The following is a 20,841-nucleotide window of genomic DNA, read 5'->3' on the forward strand; positions in this document are numbered from 1 at the left end:
GCTTATTCGCCTATAGCTAGTCAGAGAGGATGGGTCAAGGAGGGCTTTTTGAAGATGGGTGCGATCGAGGTATATTTGAAGCATGAGGGGACAACACCAGTTGTTAGTGACAGGTTGAAAAGGTGGGTTAGGGTTAGGATGACTATTGTGGTGAGGTTAGGGATGAGGTGGGACGGGATTGGGTCAAGTTCGCAGGTGGTGAGGTGTGATTTAGGGAGTAAAGAGGAAACTTGATCTTCCATAATGGTGGAGAAGCTGGTTTTGGAGGAGGAGGGTTGAACTGAGCATTTATAACGTACAGTTTGTGTGGCTGTTTATTCAGGTGTGTACATGGTCATGCCGTATAGTCCTGATCTGTCAGCATGCACAACATCCACATCCAGTTCTTTGTGGCCCCAAGTGTGTAAATAGTCAGTTTTTTCCTCTATTGTCATTAGAATTTGCATTTCAACCCACATTCTGCGCAGACTATTATGAATCCAATAGATATAATCGTTAGATTCTATTATCTGCATTTATTATCGCTGGGTAATATTTTCAGGTATAGTTATAGCACAAAGAGTCTCCATAAAAACTTTACTTTTTTTAAACAAATTCATATACTATCGTTTTTACTTTATTTATTTTACTTATTTATATAGAGCCATTAATTCCACAGCACTTTACAGACATTATCATCACTGTCCCCATTGGGGCTCACAATCTACATTCCCTATCAGTATGTCTTTGGAGTGTGGGAGGAAACCGGAGTACCCAGAGGAAACCCACCCAAACATGGGGAGAACATACAAACTTTTGCTTTTATAAAGCATACATTCAGTTACTCATTACACACCTGCTCTATATGTAGTTCCAATTTTGATCACACTCACCCCCTATACATGGAAGTTTAATTGAATGTGTCCCTTTTACATGCAACTTGACTGTGGTAAATGCTTAAATAATAACCTTCTTTTTAATTTATTCTTTTTTTCCCCCATAAATAGTACACATGAAAATAAGAAGCTTTGTAATAAATATTGCATTAGAGAAATGTGCTTCTTTTTCCTCCTCTACTGATCATTCATTCTCAAAATTCTCAATTCGCTGGTAAAATCTGTCTTCAGTGAATACAGAATGTTACATTACTGAGACAGGAGATGACAGTTGGTGCTCGTAGCGTTCTATGGAGAGCTGTAACTGACGTTTCAGGAGAACGTCTGCGTCTACCTCTAGTTCCTCCCTCTTCCTCACCCCTCCATAGAATTTTAAAAGCAACAACTTTCATCTTTCTCAGTAACAGAAAAATCTGTCTTCACTTATTACAGATTTTACAGATTGAAGACATTAATTGAGAAGTAAAACATAAACCCAGGAGGAGAAAAAAAAGCTAATTTCTTTTAAAAGATACAATTTTACAAAGTTACTGATTTTCATGTGTCCCGTTGATTTAGAAAATAAAAATTAAAATGACGGTTGTTCTTTAAATGAACAAGTCATTACAATCTGTATAACTTAAACACAATACTGTCACATATAATATGTGCAAAATAATAAAGGTGACTACACTGAAATAGTTTAGGCTCCGTTTACACTGGTGTCTTGGCTTGTATTTATAAGGGGAGCCATGATACTGTGCTGTCCTACAATGGATCCAGCTGGGGTGCAGTCCATCACGGTTCTATGGAGAATTCCCACATTTTTATGAGAAAAATAACTCTGTTGGTGGCTCTTGAGGTCTGGAGTTGGGGAACACATTGTTAGAGAATACCACACAGATTCATATAGAACCCATGAAAAAAAAAACTTCTGAGTGCGTCAGTGTAGTATTAGAGGAACGTGGAAGTACGGTATGAGCACACAGCACTCCACAGGCAATATATCAAATCACAATATTGAAGACCTCTCCATAGGATTATCGGCTCTTCTGACAATCAAATGTATGAAGCAACCAAGGCTAATAGCCAAGTCTCTTCGGTGTTCACACTGCTTTGTATACCTGCATGTTGTCGACTTCGTATCGGTGTTGCAGCATTGCCCCGTGCAACAACTGCCATTACTTACATATTTCTGCTCCACCTGGAAAAAGGAAACTTTTCGGTGCCAGCAAAGGTATTTCTAATAGAAATGCTATAAGATGCTCACCAGCAATTAGAACTATCATTCCCTCATTCTCCAAGGGTACCGATATTCACAAACAACAGAAATTACATCTTCTCAATCTACAGGTGCATCTCACTAAATTAGAATATCATCAAAAAGTTAATTTATTTCAGTTCTTCAATACAAAAAGTGAAACTCATATATTATATAGAGTCATTATAAACAGTGATCTATTTCAAGTGTTTATTTCTGTTAATGTTGATGATTATGGCTTACAGCCAATGAAAACACAAAAGTCATTATCTCAGTAAATTAGAATACTTTATAACAACAGCTTGAAAAATGATTTTACAATCTGAAATATTGCCCTACTGAAATGTATGTTCAGTAAATGCTCTCAATACTTGGTCGGGGCTCCTTTTGCATCAATTACTGCATCAATGCAGCGTGGCATGGAGGCGATCAGCCTGTGGCTCTGCTGAGGAGTTATGGAAGCCCAGATTGCTTTGATAGCAGCCTTCAGCTCATCTGCATTGTTGGGTCTGGTGTCTCATCTTCCTCTTGACAATTCCCCATAGATTCTCTATAGGGTTAAGGTCAGGTGAGTTTGCTGCCAATCAAGCACAGTGATACTGTTGTGTGTAAACCAGGTATTGGTACTTTTGGCAGTGTGGACAGGTGCCAAGTCCTGCTGGAGAATGAAATTTCCATCTCCAAAAAGCTTGTCTGCAGAGGGAAGCATGAAGTGCTCTAAAATGTCCTGGTAGACGGCTGCGCTGACTTTGGTCTTGATAAAACATAGTGGACCTACACCAGCAGATGACATGGCTCCCCAAACCATCACTGATTGTGGAAACTTCACACTGGACCTCAAGCAGCTTGGATTGTGGCCTCTCCACTCTTCCTCCAGACTCTGGGACCTTGATTTCCAAATGAAAATTGGAACTCTGGGACCTTGTGGAGTGTGTCAATGACTGCCTTCTGGACATCTGTCAAGTCAGCAGTCTTCCCCATGATCGTGGAGCCTACTGAAACAGACTAAGGGACCTTTTTAAACACTTAGGAAGCCTTTGCAGGTGTTTTTTGTTAACTATTCTAATTTACCGAGATAATGAGTTTTGTGTTTTCATTGGCTGTAAGCCATAATCATCAACATTAACAGAAATAAACACTTGAAATAGATAACTAGATCACTCTGTTTGTAATGACTGAAATCAATTAACTTTTTGATGATATTCTAATTTAGTGAGATGCACCTGTATGTTAATTTAAGAAAGGGAGGCAGAAAAGACACATGCACAGAGGCTAAGACATTGCGAGAAAGCAGGTGGATAGTGCAGACATCATGGGGAACACCCACTGAGGTCAGAACTTGCAGCTTCACATTCAGAGAAAATAAAATAAAAAAAAGCAATGTAAAAATATTTCAACATGTTACAACTTGTAACTGTCCAGGTACATGGCACATGACACAGTACAGACACGTGAAACCCAGAGTCATACTTGACAACTGTAACGGGTCTGGGAGGCGGAACCTCTGAGCTACTATACAAGGGGGCGGTCCTTGTAAGGGAGCGGGTGGCGACCAGGGAAGACGGGCAGGCAGTCACAGCAAGTGACCGGGGCAGTCTCTGGATGAACGGGCTGGAGGTCACGGCAAGTGACCGGGGCAGTCTCTGGATGAACGGGCTGGAGGTCACGGCAAGTGACCGGGGCAGTCTCTGGATGAACGGGCTGGAGGTCACGGCAAGTGACCGGGGCAGTCTCTGGATGAACGGGCTGGAGGTCACGGCAAGTGACCGGGGCAGTCTCTGGATGAACGGGCTGGAGGTCACGGCAAGTGACCGGGGCAGTCTCTGGGTAAAGGGTAGGTACGACCTGTGATGGCTGAACCTCCAGGTAGGCTAGCAGGCAGATGGAAGATGTGTGCTCCCAGGTGAGCAAGCGAGAGTCTCTGGATGAACGGGTGGTCACAGCATGTGACGGCGGAGCCTCCAGGTAGGCAAGCAGGCAGGTAGCGGAGGAGCGCTCCCAGGTGAGCGGGCAAGAGTCTCTGGAATAGCAGGTGGTCACAGCACGTGACGGCGGAGCCTCCAGGTAGGCTAGCAGGCAGGTAGCAGATGTGCGCTCCCAGGTGAGCGGCCAAGCTGGTCCATAGACAGACTGACAGGAGTAGGAAGGCAGACCGTCGGACCTCAGGCTAGCAAGCAGGTAGCAGGAATATCAGGCAGGAAACAGACAGCAAACTGGCAGGACTCTGGCAGGAATCAGGCAGGTAACTGACAGGTAACTGGCAACGGGACCTGAGGGCTGAAGCAGAGTAGTGAACAGTGCAACAACATTGCTCGGGCACCTCCATTTTGGAGGAGGTGCCTTATATATGGTGAAGTCCTCCGGCCATTGGCCGGGGACTCCTTAGGACGGCGCGCGGCCCCTTTAAGAGGGAGGGAGCGCGCGCGCGCCCTAAGCACGGTGGCCAGGAAGGAGCGCGCGCTGCCAGCAGAGCGGGAGGAGGACGCCGGGCTCGGAGCAGAGAGGTGAGGGGAACAGCGTCCCTGCCTAGCAGAGGGCAGGGACGCCGACGCTACAGTACCCCCCCCCTTTAGGCCCCCCCTTTTTTAGGCCAGACAGAAATTTAGCAAGGATGAGAGGGGCATGGATGTTCTCCCGGGGCTCCCACGTTCTCTCTTCAGGACCAAACCCCTTCCAATCTACTAGAAAAAAGGTCTTCCCTCTTACCCTTTTGGTGGCCAGAATGTTCTCTACCTCAAATTCGTTTTCAGCGGAAACCGGAGCAGGAGGCGTACCTGTACACTTGGAAAAAGAGTTAAGTACCACGGGTTTGAGGAGAGATACATGGAAGGAGTTAGGGATCCGCAAGTTGGCCGGGAGTTTCAATTTATAGGCCACCGGGTTGATCTGACTGATGACCTCCAGAGGACCGATGAACCGAGGCCCTAACTTATAGGAAGGAATCTTGAGCCGGACATACTTGGACGAGAGCCAGACCTTATCCCCAGGACGGAATTGAGGAGGATCCAGACGTTTTTTGTCAGCATGTCTTTTCATACGCTCGGATGACAGAAGGAGTGCGGACCGGGTACTCTCCCATATGGAGGAAAATTTGTTAACAAGAGATTCCGCAGCCGGATTGTCCACCGAGGTGGAGACGGGAAACGGGATCCGAGGATGCTGACCGAAGACTACAAAAAACGGGGATTTGGAGGAAGATTCGCTCTCGTGATTGTTGTACGAGAATTCGGCCCATGGCAGGAGATCCACCCAGTCAGAATGGTGGGCATTAACGAAGTGCCGGAGGTAACTGGTCAGGATCTGATTGATCCGCTCCACTTGACCATTAGACTGTGGGTGGTAAGCGGAGGAGAAGTCCAGGGTGACGTCTAGCAATTTACAAGTGGCTCTCCAGAAACGAGAAGTGAACTGTACCCCACGATCCGACACGATGTGACGGGGCAGGCCATGAAGACGGAAGATGTGGCGGATAAAGTCTTTAGCCAGCTCGGGTGCAGACGGGAGGCCTGGCAGGGGAATGAAGTGAGCCATCTTGGAAAAGCGGTCAGCGACCACCCAAATGACCGTACAACCGGTAGAGACGGGAAGATCAGTTATGAAGTCCATCGCTATATGCTGCCAGGGGGCAGCAGGTACTGGCAGAGGAAGGAGGCGACCGGCTGGCAGGTGTCTCGGAACTTTGTTGCGGGCGCAGGACACACAGGCAGAAACAAAGTCTATTACATCCTTGTGCAGGTTAGGCCACCAGTAGTGCCGGGTAATAAGCTGGAGGGTCTTTTTCTGACCGGCGTGGCCAGCTAGTTTAGACGAATGACCCCAGTGTAGGATCTTCTCCCGATCAGGTACCGATACGAACGTCTTACCGGGAGGGAGACGATTTAGACTCATGGGAGCCACCTGCATTACTCTGGCGGGATCGATGATATGTTTAGGTTCTTCCTCGAGGTCAGATACCAGAAAGGATCGGAACAAGGCGTCCGCTTTGATGTTCTTGTCAGCCGGGCAAAAATGTAGAACAAAATCAAAGCGAGCAAAAAACAAGGACCACCGGGCTTGGCGCGGGTTAAGTCTCTGGGCATGCTGGAGATAAGCCAAGTTCTTGTGGTCAGTGTAAATTATTACCGGATGAAGAGCCCCCTCGAGCAGGTAACGCCACTCCTCCAATGCCAGCTTGATGGCCAATAACTCTCGGTCTCCTATGGAATAATTGCGCTCAGAAGAGGAGAAGAGTTTGGAGAAGAAGCCGCAAGTTACCATCCTCCCGGAAGATGATTTTTGAGTAAGTACAGCTCCGGCTCCAGAGGAGGAGGCGTCAACCTCCAGGAAGAACTGCTTGTTGCCATCCGGACGATGCAGCAGCGGGGCGGAAGAGAAGGCCTGTTTTAAGGAAAGAAAGGCCTCCTCTGCTTCGGACGGCCACTCCTTGGGATTAGTACCCTTACGGGTGAGCGCGGAAATTGGGGCAGTCCGGGAAGAGAAGTGTGGTATGAAGAGGCGGTAGTAGTTGGCGAAGCCCAGGAACCGCTGAATGGCCTTCAACCCCTCCGGTCGGGGCCATTTCTCGATGGCAGACAGTTTCTCTGGATCCATTCGTAGGCCGGTCTGAGAAATAATGTAGCCCAAAAACGGAAGCGAGGTCTGCTCAAAGAGGCACTTCTCATATTTAGCGAAGAGGTGATTCTGCCTGAGCCTGAGCAGGACCTGACGAACGTCCCTCCGGTGAGTCTGGAGATCCGGAGAGAAGACCAAGATGTCGTCCAGGTACACCACAACGCAGGAGTAGAGAAGGTCCCGGAAGATGTCATTGACCAACTCTTGAAAGACGGCAGGAGCGTTACAGAGACCAAAGGGCATTACCAGATATTCATAGTGGCCGTCCCGGGTGTTGAATGCAGTCTTCCATTCATCCCCTTGACGGATACGGACCAGGTTGTACGCCCCACGGAGGTCCAGTTTGGTGAAGACTCTAGCCCCCCTCAGGCGATCAAATAATTCTGGAATGAGCGGAAGGGGGTACTTATTCTTCACCGTGATCTGGTTAAGGCCTCTATAGTCTATACAGGGACGGAGAGAGCCGTCCTTCTTTTTTACGAAGAAGAATCCTGCTCCCGCCGGGGAGGTAGATTTCCGGATGAATCCCCTGGCCAAATTCTCCTCAATATATTCGGACATCGACCGGGTCTCTGCAGCGGACAATGGGTAAATACGCCCACGGGGAGGAGTAGTACCGGGTAACAGGTCGATAGGACAGTCGTATGGTCTATGAGGGGGTAATGTCTCTGCCTCCTTTTTATTAAAGACATCAGCAAATGACCAATAGGGAATCGGAAGTCCAGGTAGATTAGTTGGGGTAGGAGAAGGACGGACGGGATGAACAGGAACCAAACAAGTCTTATGACAGTCCTGTCCCCAGCGAAGGACTTCTCCGATCTGCCAGTCAAGCACGGGTGCATGTCTCTGGAGCCAAGGTAGACCTAGTAAGAGGGCGTGAGAGAGTCCAGGCAGAACATGAAAAGAGATGCTCTCAGAATGCAGCATTCCCACCTGCAGAGTTATGGATTCGGTGATGAGTTGGATGGGACGTGGTAAGAGGCCCCCATCCACAGCAGCGACAGATAATGGTACAGCCAGAGGTTTGGTGGGAATGCGGTATTTTTCTACCAGGGACTGTGAAATAAGATTCCCGGCCGCTCCAGAGTCAAGTTGGGCTAGTTCGAAATAACGATTCTCCCCGCAGATAATAGAGACTGACAGTAGCAGAGATGGAGAGGATTTATTCTTGTCTAGGTCGACCTCTCTGAGCGAACCTAGACACAGGCGTTTCCCGACCTCTCCGGGCAGGTACGGATCCGGTGCTCCTTACTGCCACAGTAGAAGCAGCTCCCTTCGGCACGGCGTAAGTCCTGACGGGTTTTGACCATCTTGGTCTGGTCGACCTGCATAGGCTCAGGAGAGTGTACCTGGGGAGAAACGGAGGGAGTGACGGGTTTCTGAAAAGTAGGAGCTAGACGTGGAAACCTCCTCTCACGGGTGACCTCTTTGGCACGCTCCTGGAACCGTAGGTCAATCCGGGTGGCAAGAGTTATTAAGTCATCGAGAGTGGTAGGAATGTCCCGACCGGCGAGTTCATCTTTAATACGGCCGGACAGACCCTCCCAGAAGACAGATACCAGAGCGTCGTTATCCCAAGCCAGCTCCGAGGCAAGGGTACGGAACCGTATGGCATATTGGCCCACGGTGAGATTTCCCTGGTGGAGGCGTAGCAGAGATGATGCGGATGAGGTCTTCCGTCCGGGTTCGTCGAAGACTTTCCGGAAAGCCGTGAGAAAGGCAGGCAAGTCGGACACCAGGGGGTCTCCTCTCTCCCATAGAGGATTTAGCCAGGCCAGGGCCTCCCCGGTGAGATGGGACATGATGAAGGCAATTTTGGCCCGGTCGGAGTTAAACTGGTGGGACAGGAGTTCAAAGTGCAGGGTGCACTGATTTATGAAGCCCCGAGTCTGAGCGGAGTCGCCTCCGAAGCGAGGAGGTGCAGAGAGCCGGGGTCCGGGGTAGGATACCATGGTATTGGTGGGCAGCGGAGCTGCCGGGTTGCGAGTCATGGCACTGGCGGTGGTTGCTGGTGGAGCAGTCATAGTGTCCAGGCGAGAATTGACATTCCGCAGGTGACCCAGGATGGACTCCTGTTGGGACCTCTGACGGGACAGTTCATGACAGAGGTCCGAGAGCGAGGGAGCTTGGGTGCCACCGGGTTCCATGGCCCGAGCAAACTGTAACGGGTCTGGGAGGCGGAACCTCTGAGCTACTATACAAGGGGGCGGTCCTTGTAAGGGAGCGGGTGGCGACCAGGGAAGACGGGCAGGCAGTCACAGCAAGTGACCGGGGCAGTCTCTGGATGAACGGGCTGGAGGTCACGGCAAGTGACCGGGGCAGTCTCTGGATGAACGGGCTGGAGGTCACGGCAAGTGACCGGGGCAGTCTCTGGATGAACGGGCTGGAGGTCACGGCAAGTGACCGGGGCAGTCTCTGGATGAACGGGCTGGAGGTCACGGCAAGTGACCGGGGCAGTCTCTGGGTAAAGGGTATGTACGACCTGTGATGGCTGAACCTCCAGGTAGGCTAGCAGGCAGATGGAAGATGTGTGCTCCCAGGTGAGCAAGCGAGAGTCTCTGGATGAACGGGTGGTCACAGCATGTGACGGCGGATCCTCCAGGTAGGCAAACAGGCAGGTAGCGGAGGAGCGCTCCCAGGTGAGCGGGCAGGAGTCTCTGGAATAGCAGGTGGTCACAGCACATGACGGCGGAGCCTCCAGGTAGGCAAGCAGGCAGGTAGCGGAGGAGTGCTCCCAGGTGAGCGGGCAAGAGTCTCTGGAATAGCAGGTGGTCACAGCACGTGACGGCGGAGCCTCCAGGTAGGCTAGCAGGCAGGTAGCAGATGTGCGCTCCCAGGTGAGCGGCCAAGCTGGTCCATAGACAGACTGACAGGAGTAGGAAGGCAGACCGTCGGACCTCAGGCTAGCAAGCAGGTAGCAGGAATATCAGGCAAGAAACAGACAGCAAACTGGCAGGACTCTGGCAGGAATCAGGCAGGTAACTGACAGGTAACTGGCAACGGGACCTGAGGGCTGAAGCAGAGTAGTGAACAGTGCAACAACATTGCTCGGGCACCTCCATTTTGGAGGAGGTGCCTTATATATGGTGAAGTCCTCCGGCCATTGGCCGGGGACTCCTTAGGACGGAGCGCGGCCCCTTTAAGAGGGAGGGAGCGCGCGCGCGCCCTAAGCACAGTGGCCGGGAAGGAGCGCGCGCTGCCAGCAGAGCGGGAGGAGGATGCCGGGCTCGGAGCAGAGAGGTGAGGGGAACAGCGTCCCTGCCTAGCAGAGGGCAGGGACGCCGACGCTACAACAACGTATATTATCAAAGTGTGAACAAACCTTTAGGAGATTAATCTGGCAGCTCTATTATTGTGTGACATTTATGGATAGGTGTTTGGATGAATGATTGATCTGGTTTACTTTTTCATCTGGAAATCTTGAGCTATATAACCTCCTGGGCTTTCTATACACAGATTATTTAGCCTGTAGTGTTCATGTTGTGCGATGCTCAAGGTTGATTTTTTTTTTTTCTCGTTGCCCAATATGAAAGACTACGTATACAGATCTGGTATTATATTTCTGATTTTCCCAAGAAACGTTATAACCAGTGGGAAATCTGAGCGCTGACAAATGTGTTTCTTTTTCGCCAGCGAGTTTGTAAATGAAGGTGTGATAGTTGGTCTTGTATGGATGCGGCCAAGCGTGACTGCTTCCGTCTGTTTCACATAAAGACATTCTAGAAACAAAAGCAAGTATTGAGAAAAATTCTTTCCATGAAAAGATGATACTACATTTATATAAACAGCTCTGGGTTACTTTCCTGTATAGTTTGTCTTTGTGATAAGTTTCTATTCTACAATTTCAGAAGCCTTAACTTCTTGTGTATAAAGCGATGCTTAAAGCCCCACCTGATCTGTTGACTTTGGTTAAGGTTATTTTTGTAGGAAATGACAGATCCACCTGTAAACTATCCGCTAAGTCTTCCTGTCCGTACAAACAGAGTTCTCGGGTCCATTGTTTCCCTTTGCAGTGGGGCACATATTTCTTGTCTGGAAATAAACAGCTGAAATCGCCCAGGTGCACTGGAGAGGATATAGAGTAATCTGTAGGACCATTAGGCATACACGTCCGCCATTACTTGCTCAAATACTCTCTTATCAGCATCTAAACCATGTGAGGTATAAATCCCAACCCATCCCAATACCAGGAGCCTAATCCTTTATATGACCACACACAACTTTTACACTGCGGCTGAAAGGTTTGGGAATGTCAAGCTGAAACACTAAAATTCCAACTGCAAGGAATGTGTCTAATTGTCCTACAGATAAGTGTCCTAATGTTATGTCCAATATTTGTTTTAAGGCCACTTTTTGCCCAGCAGTAAAAGCATTGGTATTCTTTTCAAAGCTGACCAAAAAGGTGACAACGTTGCCTACTTACAAAAGGTTACATTGATGGGGACAATATACTTCAGACACGGTCAGTGAACTCTATGAAGAAGAACATTTTTTAGGATTTATACATTTACAGATGGAGTCCATAATTTAGGCAAATCTTTAAATGACTAATAAGGACAGAAATTCAGAAATCTGTTATATTTATATAATACATGTCAAACTCTGGGCCGTGGGACAAATGTGGCACACAGGGTGGTTATATTTGGCCTGTGACACCAGAACCACCACCCCTCTGTGAGACTATTGTTCTGTATGGAGAACTATGTGGGGCCATTATTCTGTATGGTGGACTATGTGGGTCCATTATACTGCATGGAGGACTATGTGGGGCCATTATACTGTATGGAGGACTATGTGGGCCCATTATACTGTATGGAGGACTATGTGGGGCCCATTATACTGTATGGAGGACTATGTGGGGCCCATTATACTGTATGGAGGACTATGTGGGGCCCATTATTCTGTATGGAGGACTATGTGGGGCCCATGATACTGTATGGAGGACTATGTGGGGCCCATGATACTGTATGGAGAACTATGTGGGATCATTATTCTGTATGGAGAGCTATGTGGGATCATTATTCTGTATGGAGGACTATGTGGGATCATTATTCTGTATGGAGAACTATGTGGGATCATTATTCTGTATGGAGGACTATGTGGGATCATTATTCTGTATGGAGAACTATGTGGGATCATTATTCTGTATGGAGGACTATGTGGGGCCATTATTCTGTATGGAGGACTATGTGGGGCACATTATTCTGTATGGAGCACTCTGTGGGGCTCATTATTCTGTATGGAGGACTATGTGGGGCCATTATTCTGTATAGAGGACTATGTGGGGCCATTATTCTGCATGGAGGACTATGTGGGCCCATTATACTGTATGGAGGACTATGTGGGGCCATTATACTGTATGGAGGACTATGTGGGGCCCATTATTCTGTATGGAGGACTATGTGGGGCCCATTATTCTGTATGGAGGACTATGTGGGGCACATTATTCTGTATGGAGGACTATGTGGGGCACATTATTCTGTATGGAGCACTATGTGGGGCTCATTATTCTGTATGGAGGACTATGTGGGGCCCATTATTCTGTATGGAGGACTATGTGAGACTATTATTCTGTATGGAGGACTATGTGGAGAACATTATTCCGCATGGAGGACTATGTGGACCCATTATTCTGTATGGAGGACTATGTGGGGCCATTATTCTGTATGAAGGACTATGTGAGACAATTAGTCTGTATGGAGGACTATGTGGGGCCAATTATTCTGTATGGAGGACTATGTGGGGCCATTAGTCTGTATCGAGGACTATGTGGGGCCATTATTCTGTATGGAGGGCTATGTGGGGCCCATTATTCTGTATGGAGGACTATGTGGGGCCCATTATTCTGTATGGAGAACAATGTGGGGCCCATTATACTGTATGGCGAACTATGTGGGGCCCATTATTCTGTATGTAGGACTATGTGGTGCCCATTATTCTGTATGGAGGACTATGTGGGGCCATTATTCTGTATGGAGGACTATGTGGGGCCATTATTCTGTATGGAGGACTATGTGGGGCACATTATTCTGTAAGAAGGACTATGTGGGGCCCATTATTCTGTATACTGTTTGGCCTGTGACTTTGCCCAAGTTTTGCATTTTGGCCCTCTGTGTGTTTGAGTTTGATATCCCTGATTTATATGGAAAATGGCTTGTTCCTTGTTCCTAGTTTATACTGTGAGTGTTCTGCAGCAATAATGACACAATTTGTTGAAACTTTGTAGCCGTGGATTCTCTGTGGATTTTACTCTTTGGAATAGAGACCCACCAATCTAATGTGGGTATACATAGCCAACAGTGGGGTACCTAGAGTCCAATGGACCTTGGTGCAAAATTTGGACCTGAGCCTCCTCCCCCACACACACCAAGTCCTATCAGTTTAATTAAACACAGCTGGACTCCAATGAAGGAGTAGAACCATCAAGGAGGATCACAAGGAAATGGACAGCATGTGACTTAAATATGAGTGTCTGAGCAAAGGGTCTGAATACTTATGACCATGTGATATTTCAGTTTGTTTTCTTTTCAATAAATTTGCAAAAATTTCTACATTTGTTTTTTTTTTCAGTCAAGATGGGGTGCAGAGTGTACATTAATGAGAAAAAAATTAACTTTTTAGAATTTACCAAATGGCTGCAATGAAACAAAAAGTGAAAAATTTAAAGGGATCTGACTACTTTCCGTACCCACTGTGTGTGTTAAAATTGATCAGCTACTAGCCTCCCCAACATGTTTCACCACTAAGGCGTCATCAGGGGATGAGGCTATAATGAGTTATATTGGTACCACAAAAAACCTGCCAAGAGAGGGCCACCCACCAAAATTCTCAGCCTGGGCTAGAAGAGCATTAATCAGAGAGGCAGCACAGAGACCAAAGGTAACCCCCTGAAAGAGCTGCAGAGTTCCCAAGGAGAGACTGGAGTATCTGTCCATACGACCACAATAAGCCGTACACTCCATAGAGGTGGCCTTTATGGAAGAGTGGGCAGATAAAAACCTTTACTTACACACAAAAAATTGTAAGGCTCATTTTGAGTTTGCCAGAAGACGTGGGAGACTCACCAAATGTATGGAGGAAGGTGCTGTGGTCAGATGAGACTAAAATTTAACTTTTTGGCCACCAAGGGAAATGCTATGTCTGGCTCAATACCCACAAAGCTCATCACCCCAAGAACACCATCTCCTCAGTGAAAAATGGTGGTGGTGACATGATGGTGTGGGGATGTTTTTCGGAGGCAGGAACAAGGAAAATGGTCCAAGTCAAGGGGAAGGTGAATAATGCAAAATACAGTAATCATAGAATGTTAGAGTTGGAAGGTACCTCAAGGGTCATCGTGTCCAACCCCCTGCTCAAAGCAGGATTCGCTAAACCATCTCAGCCAGATGTCTGTCCAGCCGCTGGTTGAAGACTTCCATTGGAGGAGAACTCACCTCTCGTGGCAGCCTGTTCCACTCATTGATCACCCTCACTGTCAAAAAGTTTTTTCTAATATCTAATCTGTATCTTCTCTATTTCAGTTTCATTCCATTGCTTCTTGTGTTTTCATGTGCAAATGAGAGTAAGAATGATCCCTCTACACTGTGACAGCCCTTCAGATATTTGTAGAAAGCTATTAAGTCTCCTCTTAGCCTTCTTTTTTGCAAGCTAAACATTCCCAAATCCTTAAACCGTTCCTCATAGGACATAGTTTGCAGTCCGCTCATCATCCTGGTAGTTCTTCTCTGAACTTGCTCCAGTTTTTTGATGTCTTTTTTAAAATGTGGTGCCCAGAACTGGACACAGTATTTCAGATGAGGTCTGAACAAGGAGGAGTAAAGTCCGATAATGACTTCACGTGATCTAGACTATATAATAATAATAATAATTTTTATTTATATAGCGCCAACATATTCCGCAGCACTTTACAATTAAAAAGACTATATGCTTTTCTTAATACATTCCAGAACTGTGTTTACTTTTTTTGCTGCTGCATCACACTGTTGACTCATGTGCAGTCTGTGATCTATTCGTATTCCCAAGTGTTTTTCACACGTGGTGTTGCGTAGTTCTATTCCTCCCGTTATTTTTGCCCAGATGTAGAATCTTGCATTTCTCCCTGTTAAATACCATTCTATTAGTCACTGCCCGTTGTTCAAGCTTATCTAGATCCTTCTGAATCCTTTCTCTTTCTTCTCTAGTGTTATCTATCCCTCCTAGCTCTGATTGACTGTAAATTTGATTAGTTTTCCTTTAGTTCCTTTATCTAGATCATTTATAAAAATGTTGAACAACACTGGGACCAGGACAGAGCCTTGTGGTACCCCACTTGAAACACTTTTCCAATTGGATGTGCAACCATTTATTACCACTCTTTGAGTTTGTTTTTTGGTTCTCATTATTTATCCTTGTCTATCCTTTGTGAACGTGTTTTAGTTTCTCACCCTGGGTTCTGGTGTCTCCCTGCACGCTTTCCTCTACCTTTGTTGGATTTGTGTTGTGGCCTCCCCTCTGGCTCCTCAGGAGATACAAAAAAAACCTTGATGGCCTTTTAGGGAGCCATGTCTGAGGAGGTGTATTTAATTGTACATCTAGGGCTTTTTCTAGTCTGTACAGAGACCAGCTGAGTACAGGTGCGGCTTTTCTCTTTGGTAGTTCTTTCCCTCCTCTGTTACTTGTGTGAGTACAATCATAACAGGAATATACTGTGGGGACATCATACTATGTGGTGGATTATACTGGTGGGCCATCATACTCTGTGTGGAGGATATACTGTGGGGCCATCATACTGTGTGTGGTGGATTATACTGGTGGGCCATCATACTCTGTGTGGGGGATATACTGTGGGGCCATCATACTGTGTGTGGGGGGATATACTGTGGGGCCATCTTAATGTGTGTGGGTAATATACTGTGGGGCCATCATACTGTGTGTGGGGGATATACTGTGGGGCCATCATAATGTGTGGGGGGATATACAGTAGGGGCATCATACTGTGTGGGGGCATTATGTTGTGTGGGGGAATGAACTGTAGGAGCATCATAATGTGTGAGGGATGTACAGTGGGGGAATCATACTGAGTGGGGAGCATCACATCAGCCCCAGCACATCACTAGCAGCCCCAGCACATCTTCAACCCCAGCACATCACTAGCAGCCCCAGCACAGCACATCACTAGCAGCCTCAGCACATCACTAGCAGCCCCAGCACAGCACATCACTAGCAGCCTCAGCACATCACTAGCAGCCCCAGCACATCACTAGCAGCCCCAGCACAGCACATCACTAGCAGCCTCGGCACAGCACATCACTAGCAGCCTCAGCACATCACTAGCAGCCCCAGCACAGCACATCACTAGCAGCCCCAGCACATCACTAGCAGCCTCAGCACATCACTAGCAGCCCCAGCACAGCACATCACTAGCAGCCCCAGCGCATCACTAGGAGCCCCAGCACATCACTAGCAGCCTCAGCACATCACTAGCAGCCCCAGCACAGCACATCACTAGCAGCCCTAGCGCATCACTAGGAGCCCCAGCACATCACTAGCAGCCTCAGCACATCACTAGCAGCCCCAGCACAGCACATCACTAGCAGCCCTAGCGCATCACTAGGAGCCCCAGCACATCACTAGCAGCCTCAGCACAGCACTAGCAGCCCCAGCACAGCACATCACTAGCAGCCTCAGCACATCACTAGCAGCCCCAGCACAGCACATCACTAGCAGCCCTAGCGCATCACTAGGAGCCCCAGCACATCACTAGCAGCCTCAGCACAGCACTAGCAGCCCCAGCACAGCACATCACTAGCAGCCTCAGCACATCACTAGCAGCCCCAGCACAGCACATCACTAGCAGCCCCAGCACATCACTAGCAGCCCCAGCGCATCACTAGCAGCCCCAGCGCATCACTAGCAGCCCCAACGCATCACTAGCAGCCCCAGCGCATCACTAGCAGCCCCAGCGCATCACTAGCAGCCCCAGCGCATCACTAGCAGCCTCAGCGCATCACTAGCAGCCTCAGCGCATGACTAGGAGCCCCAGCACATCACTAGCAGCCTCAGCACATCACTAGCAGCCTCAGCACATCACTAGCAGCCCCAGCACAGCACATCACTAGCAGCCCCAGCACATCACTAGCAGCCCCAGCGCATCACTAGCAGCCCCAGCGCATCAATAGCAGCCCCAGCGCATCACTAGCAGCCCCAGCGCATCACTAGCAGCCCCAGCGCATCAATAGCAGCCCCAGCGCATCACTAGCAGCCTCAGCGCATCACTAGCAGCCTCAGCGCATCACTAGCAGCCCCAGCACAGCACATCACTAGCAGCCCCAGCACATCACTAGCAGCCCCAGCGCATCACTAGCAGCCCCAGCGCATCACTAGCAGCCCCAGCGCATCACTAGCAGCCTCAGCGCATCACTAGCAGCCTCAGCACATCACTAGCAGCCCCAGCACAGCACATCACTAGCAGCCCCAGCGCATCACTAGCAGCCCCAGCGCATCACTAGCAGCCCCAGCGCATCACTAGCAGCCCCAGCGCATCACTAGCAGCCCCAGCACAACAGTACAACAGAAGCTCCAGCACATCACTAGCAGCCTCAGCACATCACTAGCAGCCCCAGCGCAGCACATCACTAGCAGCCCCAGCACATCACTAGCAGCCTCAGCGCATCACTAGCAGCCTCAGCACATCACTAGCAGCCCCAGCGCATCACTAGCAGCCCCAGCGCATCAATAGCAGCCCCAGCGCATCAATAGCAGCCCCAGCGCATCACTAGCAGCCCCAGTGCATCACTAGCAGCCCCAGCGCATCACTAGCAGCCCCAGCGCATCACTAGCAGCCCCAGCGCATCACTAGCAGCCTCAGCACATCACTAGCAGCCTCAGCACATCACTAGCAGCCTCAGCGCATCACTAGCAGCCCCAGCGCATCACTAGCAGCCCCAGCGCATCACTAGCAGCCCCAGCACAGCACATCACTAGCAGCCCCAGCGCATCACTAGGAGCCCCAGCACATCACTAGCAGCCTCAGCACATCACTAGCAGCCCCAGCACAGCACATCACTAGCAGCCCTAGCGCATCACTAGGAGCCCCAGCACATCACTAGCAGCCTCAGCACATCACTAGCAGCCCCAGCACAGCACATCACTAGCAGCCCTAGCGCATCACTAGGAGCCCCAGCACATCACTAGCAGCCTCAGCACAGCACTAGCAGCCCCAGCACAGCACATCACTAGCAGCCTCAGCACATCACTAGCAGCCCCAGCACAGCACATCACTAGCAGCCCTAGCGCATCACTAGGAGCCCCAGCACATCACTAGCAGCCTCAGCACAGCACTAGCAGCCCCAGCACAGCACATCACTAGCAGCCTCAGCACATCACTAGCAGCCCCAGCACAGCACATCACTAGCAGCCCCAGCACATCACTAGCAGCCTCAGCACATCACTAGCAGCCCCAGCGCATCACTAGCAGCCCCAGCGCATCACTAGCAGCCCCAGCGCATCACTAGCAGCCCCAGCGCATCACTAGCAGCCCCAGCGCATCACTAGCAGCCCCAGCGCATCACTAGCAGCCCCAGAAAATCACTAGCAGCCTCAGCGCATCACTAGCAGCCTCAGCGCATGACTAGGAGCCCCAGCACATCACTAGCAGCCTCAGCACATCACTAGCAGCCCCAGCACAGCACATCACTAGCAGCCCCAGCACATCACTAGCAGCCCCAGCGCATCACTAGCAGCCCCAGCGCATCACTAGCAGCCCCAGCGCATCAATAGCAGCCCCAGCGCATCACTAGCAGCCCCAGCGCATCACTAGCAGCCCCAGCGCATCAATAGCAGCCCCAGCGCATCACTAGCAGCCTCAGCGCATCACTAGCAGCCTCAGCGCATCACTAGCAGCCCCAGCACAGCACATCACTAGCAGCCCCAGCACATCACTAGCAGCCCCAGCACATCACTAGCAGCCCCAGCGCATCACTAGCAGCCCCAGCGCATCACTAGCAGCCTCAGCGCATCACTAGCAGCCTCAGCACATCACTAGCAGCCCCAGCACAGCACATCACTAGCAGCCCCAGCGCATCACTAGCAGCCCCAGCGCATCACTAGCAGCCCCAGCACAACAGTACAACAGAAGCTCCAGCACATCACTAGCAGCCTCAGCACATCACTAGCAGCCCCAGCGCAGCACATCACTAGCAGCCCCAGCACATCACTAGCAGCCTCAGCGCATCACTAGCAGCCTCAGCACATCACTAGCAGCCCCAGCGCATCACTAGCAGCCCCAGCGCATCAATAGCAGCCCCAGCGCATCACTAGCAGCCCCAGTGCATCACTAGCAGCCCCAGCGCATCACTAGCAGCCCCAGCGCATCACTAGCAGCCTCAGCGCATCACTAGCAGCCTCAGCGCATCACTAGCAGCCTCAGCACATCACTAGCAGCCTCAGCACATCACTAGCAGCCCCAGCGCATCACTAGCAGCCCCAGCGCATCACTAGCAGCCCCAGCGCATCACTAGCAGCCTCAGCGCATCACTAGCAGCCTCAGCACATCACTAGCAGCCCCAGCACAGCACATCACTAGCAGCCCCAGCGCATCACTAGCAGCCCCAGCGCATCACTAGCAGCCCCAGCGCATCACTAGCAGCCCCAGCGCATCACTAGCAGCCCCAGCACAACAGTACAACAGAAGCTCCAGCACATCACTAGCAGCCTCAGCACATCACTAGCAGCCCCAGCGCAGCACATCACTAGCAGCCCCAGCACATCACTAGCAGCCTCAGCGCATCACTAGCAGCCTCAGCGCATCACTAGCAGCCCCAGCGCATCACTAGCAGCCCCAGCGCATCAATAGCAGCCCCAGCGCATCAATAGCAGCCCCAGCGCATCACTAGCAGCCCCAGCGCATCACTAGCAGCCTCAGCGCATCACTAGCAGCCTCAGCGCATCACTAGCAGCCTCAGCGCATCACTAGCAGCCTCAGCGCATCACTAGCAGCCTCAGCGCATCACTAGCAGCCCCAGCGCATCACTAGCAGCCCCAGCGCATCACTAGCAGCCCCAGCGCATCACTAGCAGCCCCAGCGCATCACTAGCAGCCTCAGCGCATCACTAGCAGCCCCAGCGCATCACTAGCAGCCCCAGCGCATCAATAGCAGCCCCAGCACAACAGTAGAACAGAAGCTCCAGCACACTATATGCAGCCGTCAGTGAGTGCCCTGCAGTCACAACGTCTGGCTGTGCTCACAGCGCCGACTAGCGGACGCATCAAGTTCCTTCTATGGTGTGAAGCTTCTCCCAGCATGCACTGGGCTCATTGTGGAACTACATTACCCTGGGTACATTGCGGCGGGCGTGTCATCGTGCTAGGCCCCGGATGTACGGTTCTAGTAGCCGCCCAGGATCGGTACAGGAAGTGAAGCGGAGCGAGTGAGACCAGGAAGTCCCCGGGAGACAGTGAGGCCCCGGGCTGGGTGCGGTTCTCCTGTAATCAGACGCTGCCCAGAGAACAGGAGCGCGCTGCGGGGATCAGGAGAGGCCGCTGGGTGAGTCGGGGGCGCCGTGTCCTGCCCGTGTGGGGGCACCTGGTGCCAGGGTGGGAGTGTCCGAGGGGCGGATCCGCTGTGGATAGGTGCTGGCTCTGCCGAGAGGGGGAAGAGTGTCAGGTAATCCCCGGGGTGATGGCAGCCGGCGCCGGGTACAGAGGAGAGCGCAGCCCGAGGTGCTGAGCCGCAGCAAAGACAGGTGTATGTGTGCACACGAGAGATCTATATACACACACCCATATACTTATAGATACACTGCATGTAGGTCTCTCACTGTATGTAGGTCTCTCACTCAGTTACTCTTCCTGGCAGCTAGATCTTTACCATGAAGCTTTAGCTTACAGGACAGCCCCCCTACCAGCCGCTGTATACAGTGTGCCCCTCTGGCTTATGAGCCATGGCTGGCGCTGGCAGGGGATGACTTGCCCCACACTCCTCCTATTTTATAGATGTTCCCTTTGAGCCTTGCACTAATAACCTGGGCACCTGTGTAAAATGTCAATTACTTAAAGAGCAAGAAACGTGCTAATATCAGTTTCTGATGGATTCACCTCCCCCTGCTCCGGTGGTGCTCACTGATTGTGCACTGGCAC

The 20,841-nt window shown here is 50.3% G+C and overlaps 1 protein-coding gene across 4 annotated transcripts in view; it reads left to right on the forward strand.

Moving 5' to 3' along the window:
* Window positions 1-20,841, forward strand: part of LOC141154680 (rho-related GTP-binding protein RhoG-like) — a 34,345-nt gene that overhangs the window by 4,839 nt on the left and 8,665 nt on the right. The window contains exon 1 of one of the 4 annotated variants that reach the window (XM_073641002.1): window positions 20,054-20,248. The exons of 1 other annotated variant lie outside the window; for it this stretch is intronic. The gene's annotated coding sequence lies outside the window, so the exon portion shown is untranslated. 2 more of the 4 variants (XM_073641005.1, XM_073641003.1) reach the window with 2 other exon arrangements.

The sequence above is a fragment of the Phyllobates terribilis genome, unplaced genomic scaffold (assembly GCF_046119375.1).
Source record: "Phyllobates terribilis strain yellow unplaced genomic scaffold, ASM4611937v1 Scaffold_7__3_contigs__length_470593459, whole genome shotgun sequence".
Classification (NCBI taxonomy): Eukaryota; Metazoa; Chordata; class Amphibia; order Anura; family Dendrobatidae; genus Phyllobates; species Phyllobates terribilis.